Below are 8532 nucleotides of genomic sequence, written 5' to 3'. Positions count from 1 at the left end.
TTTGCATGAAATGTTCCCTTGGAATCTCTAATTTTCTTGCAGAGATCTCTTGTTTTTCCTATTCTTTTGTTTTCCTCTATTTCTTTGCATTGATCACTGAGGAAGGCTTTCTTATCTCTCCTTCCTATTCTTTGGAACTCTGCATTCAGATGCTTATATCTTTCCTTTTCTCCTTTGCTTTTCACTTCTCTTCTTTTCACAGCTATTTGTAAGGCCTCCTCAGACAGCCATTTAGCTTTTTTGCAAATCTTTTCCATGGGGATGGTCTTGGTCCCTGTCTCCTGTACATTGTCACGAACTTCCGTCCAGAGTTCATCAGGCACTCTATCAGATCTAGTCCCTTAAATCTATTTCTCACTTCCACTGTATAATCATAACGGATTTAATTTAGGACATCTGAATGGTCTCGTGGTTTTCCCTACTTTCTTCAATTTCAGTCTGAATTTGGCAATAAGGAGTTCATGATCTGAGCCACAGTCAGCTCCTGGTCTTGTTTTTGCTAACTGTATACAGCTTCTCCATCTTTGGCTGCAACGAATATAATCAATCTGATTTCAGTGTTGACCATCTGGTGATGTCCATGTGTAGAGTCTTCTCTTGTGTTGTTGGAAGAGGGTGTTTGCTATGACCAGTGTATTCTCTTGGCAAAACTCTATTAGCCTTTGCCCTGCTTCATTCCATGCTCCAAGGCCAAATTTGCCTGTTACTCCAGGTGTTTCTTTACTTCCTACTTTTGCATTTCAGTCCCCTATAATGAAAAGGACATCTTTTTTCGGTGTTAGTTCTAAAAGTTCTTGTAGGTCTTCATAGAACTGTTCAACTTCGGCTCTTCAGTGTTACTGGTTGGGGCATAGGACTGGATTACTATAATATTGAATGGTTTGCCTTGGAAATGAATAGAAACGCGAAAGACGCCGGCACAGGCGGCCCAGACGCGAGAGACAAGGGCCCCAGCGCAACTGACCATGCAAAGAGGCGCTGCCGAGAGGAGCTACCCCACGTCCAATAGGCGGTGGCTGCGTGGGTGCAGGAGGGCTGAGAGGAGCTACTCCACGTTCAAGGTCAGGAGGGGCAGCCTTGAGGAGATACCCCTCATCCAAGGTAAGGTGCAGCGGCTGCACTTTCGTGGAGGAGCTGTGAAGAGATATCCCACCTCCAAGGCAAGAGAAACCCAAAGAAGACGGTAGGTATTGCGAGGGGGCATCAGAGGGCAGACACACGGAAATCATAATCACAGGAAACTAGTCGATCTGATCACATGGACCACAGCCAAATGTGGTCCACTGGAGAAGGGAATGGCAAACCACTTCAGTATACTTGCCTTGAGAACCCCGTGAACAGTATCAAAGGGCAAAATGATAGGATACTGAATGAGGAATTCCCCAGGTCTGTAGGTGCCCAGTATGCTACTGGAGCTCAGTGGAGAAATAACTCCAGAAGGAATAAAGGGATGGAGCAAAAGCAAAACCAATACCCAGTTGTGGATGTGACTTGTGATAGAAGCAAGGTCCCATGCTGTAAAGAGCAGTATTGCATAGGAACCTGGAATGTTAGGTCCATGAATCAAGGCAAATTGGCAGTGGTCAAACAGGAGATGGCAAGAGTAACCATAGGCATACTAGGAATCAGTGAACTAAAATGGACTGGAATGGGTGAATTTAGCTCAGATGACCATTATATTTACTACTGTGGGCAGGAATCCCTTAGAATAAATGGAGTAGCCATCATGGTCAACAAAAGAGTCCAAAATGCAGTACTTGGATGCAATCACTGACCACACTTAGTGGCAAATGTGATGGGGAAATTTAGTCCTGTTTGGGCTGTTACATGAACAACTATATACTATAGAAGGGATGAATAAAATTTAGGAAAACAGATACAAATTCTTTTTTAAATTTTTATTTATTTATTTACATTTCTAAATTTTTGACCGCAGTGGGTCTTTGCTGCTTTGAGCGGACTTTCTCTAGTTGCAGCAAGCAGGGTTTGCTCTCCAATTTCAGGGAGCAAGCTTCTTATTGAGCCTTTTACGGGCTTCTCTTACTGTGGAACATGCGCTCTAGGCACACATGCTTCAGGAGTTGCCGTCCACAGACTCAGCAGTTCTGGTGTGCACGCTCTAGGGCTCAAGGGCTCAGTAGCTGTGGAACACAGGCATGTGGAAACTTCCCAGACCAGGAATCAAACTCGCGTGCCCTGCATTGGCAGGCAGATTCTTACCCACTGAACCAGGGAAGTTCAACAGATACAATTTCTGATATAACTCATTTGAACTATTTTGGCAAGCAGAAGTTTCAAAGTTTTATGAAGTTAAATCAATCATTCTTTTTCTTTGCAAATTTTTTATCTTCGGATTCACTGCATGGGAGCACGGAGACTGAGCAGAAAGTGGTAACCTAGAACTTGCAAGAGTCTTCTCTCTCATTGGGCTGGGGAGACGGTAATTGGAGTTCAGAGCCTTTCAGGGCAATCAGGACTTGAAAGATTGAGATCCCAGGAAAAAAGGGAACCGACAGAAAAGGAAGTCCACCCTTCTTTAGATATCCTGCCCTCACTGCATTTACTGACCCCTTAACCAGTGAAAGCATGGTGAGAGGTTCTGAGAAACCATGCAGAAAACAGCTTCTTAAAGGCTAATCCTTTAAGCAAAGAACACAGTGATTAGATGGTTCCAGGAAGATGGAATTTTGAGTTCACCAGGGAGCAATGGCCCAGGTCCAGAAGGAACCAGAGCCTGAAGGGGCTATCTCTAGAAGTAACAGCAGATCAAAAACAGAACAGCTTAACCAGCTATAACTGCCTACCAGAATAAAATTACATTTCTTAAAATTAATATCTGGTAATTCCATGGAAAGCTCTCCATATCTATTTATGACTAGAGTGAGAAACTGGCTACAAGGAACCAGAAATGATTCAATACTTTCCTTGCTCCTTCCTTCATTTTTTGGTTTTACTTGGAACACTAAAAGAATGCTGGCTAACTGCCTTGGAGATGTAGGGTTATTTGCTTTTGCTTATTTTTTTTTATTTTCCAGAGGACATGATTTGCTTGTTCTGCTGTGAGTTAAGCAGTCTGTGTGTATTGCACATACTCCCCACTTCCCCCCAAAAAAGTGTTCTTTCTTCCTTTTTACCTTTTGTGGGCCACAGAGACCCTACAATTCTGGACAGTTGGTGGTTCACATTTGATTTGGTTCTGGTTATAAGTTGGAATTTTTACAAATAAAGAATTTATTACTGCCATTTAAAAACAAATTGTAAAACAATTGTTTAGGTATTTGCAACTGCTTTAGGTATTTGATATGAAAATGTAGTCCCATTCCTTTATTTGAATGCTACTAAGAGTCGGACACAACTGAGCGACTTCACTTCACTTCACTTCACTATATAACTGGGGGCAAAAATGCATTCCCCTCAACTCTACATGTTCCATACTTGCTTTTTGTCATTAACACTAAATGTGCTAACTTTCTTGTTTTTAAATCACAGCCTTAGTTTAAAAAAACTAAAAAACTTAATCTTGGTACATTCTACAAATACGTTCCATTTACATTGTTTAGAAAAAAATCTGAAGAGGGAAAAAGCCATGGAAGCTGCAACCTTTTCTACTTCTAACAAATAAGCAGGGAATAAATCTGCTTGTAGAAGGTGTTTTTGGAAAAGAAAAAATTAATTTCTAATTCAGTTCAGTTCAGTTTAGTCGCTCAGTCATGTCCGACTCTTTGCAACCCTATGAATCACAGCACGCCAGGCCTCCCTGTCTATCACCAGCTCCCGGAGTTCACTCAAACTCATGTCCATCGAGTCGGTGATGCCATCCAGCCATCTCATTCTCTGTCGTCCCCTTCTCCTCCCACCCTCAATCCCTCCCAGCATCAGTCTTTTCCAATGAGTCAACTCTTCGCATGAGGTGGCCAAAGTATTAGAGTTTCAGCTTTAGCATCAGTCCTTCCAATGAATACCCAGGACTGATCTCCTTTAGAATGGACTGGTTGGATCTCCTTGCAGTCCAAGGGACTCTCCAACACCACAGTTCAAAAATATCAATTCTTTGGTGATCAGCCTTCTTCACAGTCCAACTCTCACATCCATACATGACCACTGGAAAAACCATAGCCTCTCAGACGGACCTTGGTTGGAAAAGTACTATCTCTGCTTTTCAATATGCTATCTAGGTTGGTCATAACTTTCCTTCCAAGAAGTAAGCGTCTTTTAATTTCATGGCTGCAATCAGCATCCACAGTACACCTCGGTAAATCAACTTTATTTCTTCAGCAAAATGGTTTTTTAAGAAATATAATAATGTGAGATTCTGGAAATGGAAGGCATGACAAAAAGAGCACAGGCCCTTTCTACCATTATATAGCCATCCTACTGTATTTCAGTTTGTGTACAGCGTATTTTAATTACATTGTATGAATGTTGTACAAAAAGTAAAAGTCAATTTAAAATTTAAGGTCATTAGTGGTATCAAAAGAAGTTGTCTGGTCTGAAATAGAGTCCTCCATCTTCCCCAACACATACAGAAATTAAATGCATGTCAAATACAACTGAAAATAGCTGGACAGTTTGATAAACATAAAAACTGTGTTCTATAAAATTGAACTAAACCCTGTGGGGCTGGTGGGGGACAAAATAACTACTTTTGAGCTATACGTTTGTCTTAAGGATTTTCATGAAAGAGGTTTTTTAAAATTTTGTATTTATATGAAACATTTCATAGTTCCTAACAGACCTGTTTGACTCACCATAAAGTACAGAAAATAAATACATTTTTAAGGTGTGGATTTCTGTTCTATTTCAATTTTAAAAGTTTAAGGAAAGTTTGCTAATTTCACCCCCATTCTTTTTGTAACAGAACCAATTCAGAAATTTGTGGTGGATCAGTTTGAGAATCATTTTATTTTACTAGTGCAGATTTCAATTTTATGGGTATTTTAATTTTCAAATGTATAATAGATATGCTCTGTCTTTATACTAACTCATTCCATTTTAATTTTTACTGAGATTCTCATCTGTTTATCTAAATCTTTGATGCTTCAGGCCCATGCATATTTCCAAAGCAGAATTCATTTTGTGCTTTGAAAGCATTGAACAAACCAGAAAATGCATCACACCATATACTGAGATGAAAAAGGCTGAATGTGTGATTTTTTTCCAGTAAAAATATTAAAATTTTATGAAGTGACATTACATATATTCTGCAATTCAATTAAGAATTAATAGATATGCTAACAAGACTTGTGACTAAAAACAAAGAGAAAAAAGGGAATATAAACAGACCCACAGGTGATTCAGATATTGAACCCATGCATTGGTAACCCTTAATAAATATTTTCAAGAAAACAGGTGAAAAATCATCAGATGTTAATGATTTCACAATGAATTCTTCCAAATATGTGAGGAATTAGGCTAGCTTTGACAATAAAACCTGACAAGCCATAACTAGAAAGTAAAATTGCAGGCAAATTTCTCTCATAAAGATATATACATTTTTAACAAATATTGTCAAAGTAAATAGTATATGAAAAAATAATACTATATCATGATCAAATTGATTTTATTCTTGGAATGCAGAGTTGGTTTAATATTTAAAAATTAATTTAATTCACCACATTAAAAGAAGAACTCAAAAGCTGATCATCTCAAAAAACTCAGAAAAAGAATATAATAAAATCCTACAGCCATTAATGATTTTTTTTTAAAATCTTGGATAATAGGAATATAAAATTCTTGAATCTGACAAAGCATTTATAAAAGGTATCTAAGAAAATATTTATATGCAAAGTTATAATATTGAAAGTCCTCACCTTGACTTTGGACATAAGTTCAACACTGTACTAGAGATCCTAACCAATACAAAAAAGAAAAAATAGGGAAAGAAAAAGGATTAGGGATTATAAATAAACAAATAAAATCTACTTTTTATAGACGATTTGATTGTCTGAAGCAGTGGTAATCTATCAGAATACTTTTATTGCATTTCTATACACTAGCAACAATTAGAAATGAAATTCTTAAGAAAGATAGCATTTGTAACAACATCAAAAGTATCAGTACATAGGGATATATCTAGCAAAAATTTTTCAAAATGTCTACACAGAAAGCTATAGAACATTATTGTTTGAAATCGAGGAAACTCAATATTATTAGAAAAACACATTGTGTTTAAGAGCTGGAAAACCCAATGTTGACAATATCATTGTTCCCCCACTGCAATGCAAGCTCAGTCAAAATACCAACAGGATTTTTTAAAATGAAACTTGACAAGTTGTTTCTAAAACTTATATGGAAATGCAAAGGGGCCTTAGTTAAAACATCCTCGATGAAGAAGAACATTTCAGGAGGACTTATTTTTACTAAGTCTTATGATAAACCTATTTAGGAGAGTGTGTTCTCGCTCCCCGTGCAGAGGGCCTGGGTTCTATCCTGATCAAGGAATTAGGTCCCACATACCTTAACTAAAGACCCGGCATGCCGCCACGAAGACTGAAGATCCCACATGCCTCAGCTAAAACCCAGCACAGCCAAATAAAGAAACAAATACATACACATTTCTAAAAAAAGAGAGAGTGTGTTGCTGAAGCCAGGATGAAAGAATAGATCAAGGGAATAAATAGATAGCTGTATAAAAAGGCTACAGGTATGGGGTGTTTGGTTTATGAGAAGGAACTGGGGGAGATGGGAAAAGAACAGTGTTTTTAATAATAATGGTAATGGAAAAATCGGGTATCCGTATAGGAAACAAACGAACGTGATTACTATCTCATACCACACACAAAACTAATTACAGTTAAAGTAGAGATATGTGAATGACTAAACCCTAATAATTTACAATGCTAGACAGATTCAGACGTCTATTACATTGTTCCCCAAAACTGTGACTACTGAAGACCAGACACAGCCACCACTTTCCGGGCATCTTCAGAGACTTGAGGGAAACTCAAACATAACTCTCCACCCCTCCCCCTAATAAATCCTGCAGAATTCATCAACTGCCATTACACAGTGGTAAGCCAGGAATTCTGTGGCAGTCCAGTGGTTAGGACTCAGAGCTTTCACTGCAGGGGGCCCAGGTTCCATCCCTGGTCTGGGAACTAAGAATCCACAAACCACCCAATTCAGACAACAACAAAAAAAAGACGGGGGGAAACAGTGATAAGACAAAATTAGAGTTCTGGACATTTTAGTCTGATGTGTTTGAAGGGAGTGGATGTGAAAGCAAGGAAATGAAGAAGCCCTAGCAAGATTCGAGGTGTTTGAAACTTTAAATAATGTTGTTAGCTTTGAAATGGAAAGAAAGCTGCACATTAAAAAGACATTTCAGGAGGACTTGGCCATTGGTTTGATAGTGTTGGAAAAGTGGGGGAAGGTCATAGTGACTGAGAGGTTCTGAGGCTTGATGATATCATTAACAAGGGCAGACAATCAGAAGGGCAAACTACTTTGGGGTAGATAGTGATTGCGTTTGAGTTGATGGCGGGATATCCAAAGAGAAATGCTCACAAGGATGGTAGAAATAAGTTACTGGAAATGAAGAAAGGGGCCAGGTCTAGAGCAATAGAGTAGAATGTCAGTAACGTCTGCGGATAAGTGACACATGGCTGGCTACTCACTGTCTGTCCCAATTCTCTCCCATCCATTCACTGAGTGATGACTGTGGTGTTATCTGCATAAGACCAGCTGGTTTTGGAGAGGAAGGGAAAGCTAGTGCTGGTAAAAATGGAGACAGACAATTCTTCAGAAGGCTGCCTGTGAGTAACTCTTAAGTCCCACAGATATTGAGCAAAATTTTGGACTGACCTTGTCTTAAGGCCTTCCAGATAAAGAGATGTATTAATAGACTCTGGCAAACTACTCCATTATTCCACTAGCATTAGAGTCTGTCATGTGCTTTCTTTCAACAGTTAAGCTAATCCTGACCCAGCAGAATATTAATGGATGAAGCTTCACCTGTGATTCCCAGGTGGTGCAGGGGTAAAGAACCCGTCTGCCAATGCAGGAAATGCAAGAGACCCAGGTTTGATCCCTGGGTCAGAAAGATACCCTGTAGAAGGAAATAACAACCCTGGGAAATCCCATGGACACTGGAGCCTTGTGGGTTTCAGTCCCTGGGGTCTCAAAGAGTTGGACACAACTGAGCATGCATCTTTTGCCTTTATGAAGTCTTACCTGAAGATGGATCCGTTTATTTTCTTCAGTTGAGCTGGTCATCTGGTGTGGAAGAAAAGCTTCTCTCTAACTCCCCTTTTCCTATCCTCTTTGGTACAGGCATAAGACACTAGATAAATATTCATGACCATGCATAATGGATGTCATTGGTCACTAGCTAATGGATGGCACCTGTAGCAAATAAAAAAAGTCATTATTTAATGGAAGAAAGTTCTAAATGGTCCAGATATCAGAGAACTGCATAATCATGAATATTTATGTAACATATTATCATTTAAAAATACCTTTTAAAATCTTTCAAACCTTTCTAATTGAGCTAGAAAAATTCACACTAGCCTAGAACTAGACATCCAGGCTAAA

Source organism: Moschus berezovskii, chromosome 3, assembly GCF_049115385.1.
Source record: "Moschus berezovskii isolate FMDL1 chromosome 3, NW_MosBer_1.0, whole genome shotgun sequence".
In the NCBI taxonomy this organism is placed as follows: Eukaryota; Metazoa; Chordata; class Mammalia; order Artiodactyla; family Moschidae; genus Moschus; species Moschus berezovskii.
Note: the sequence above shows the minus strand (reverse complement) of the source record.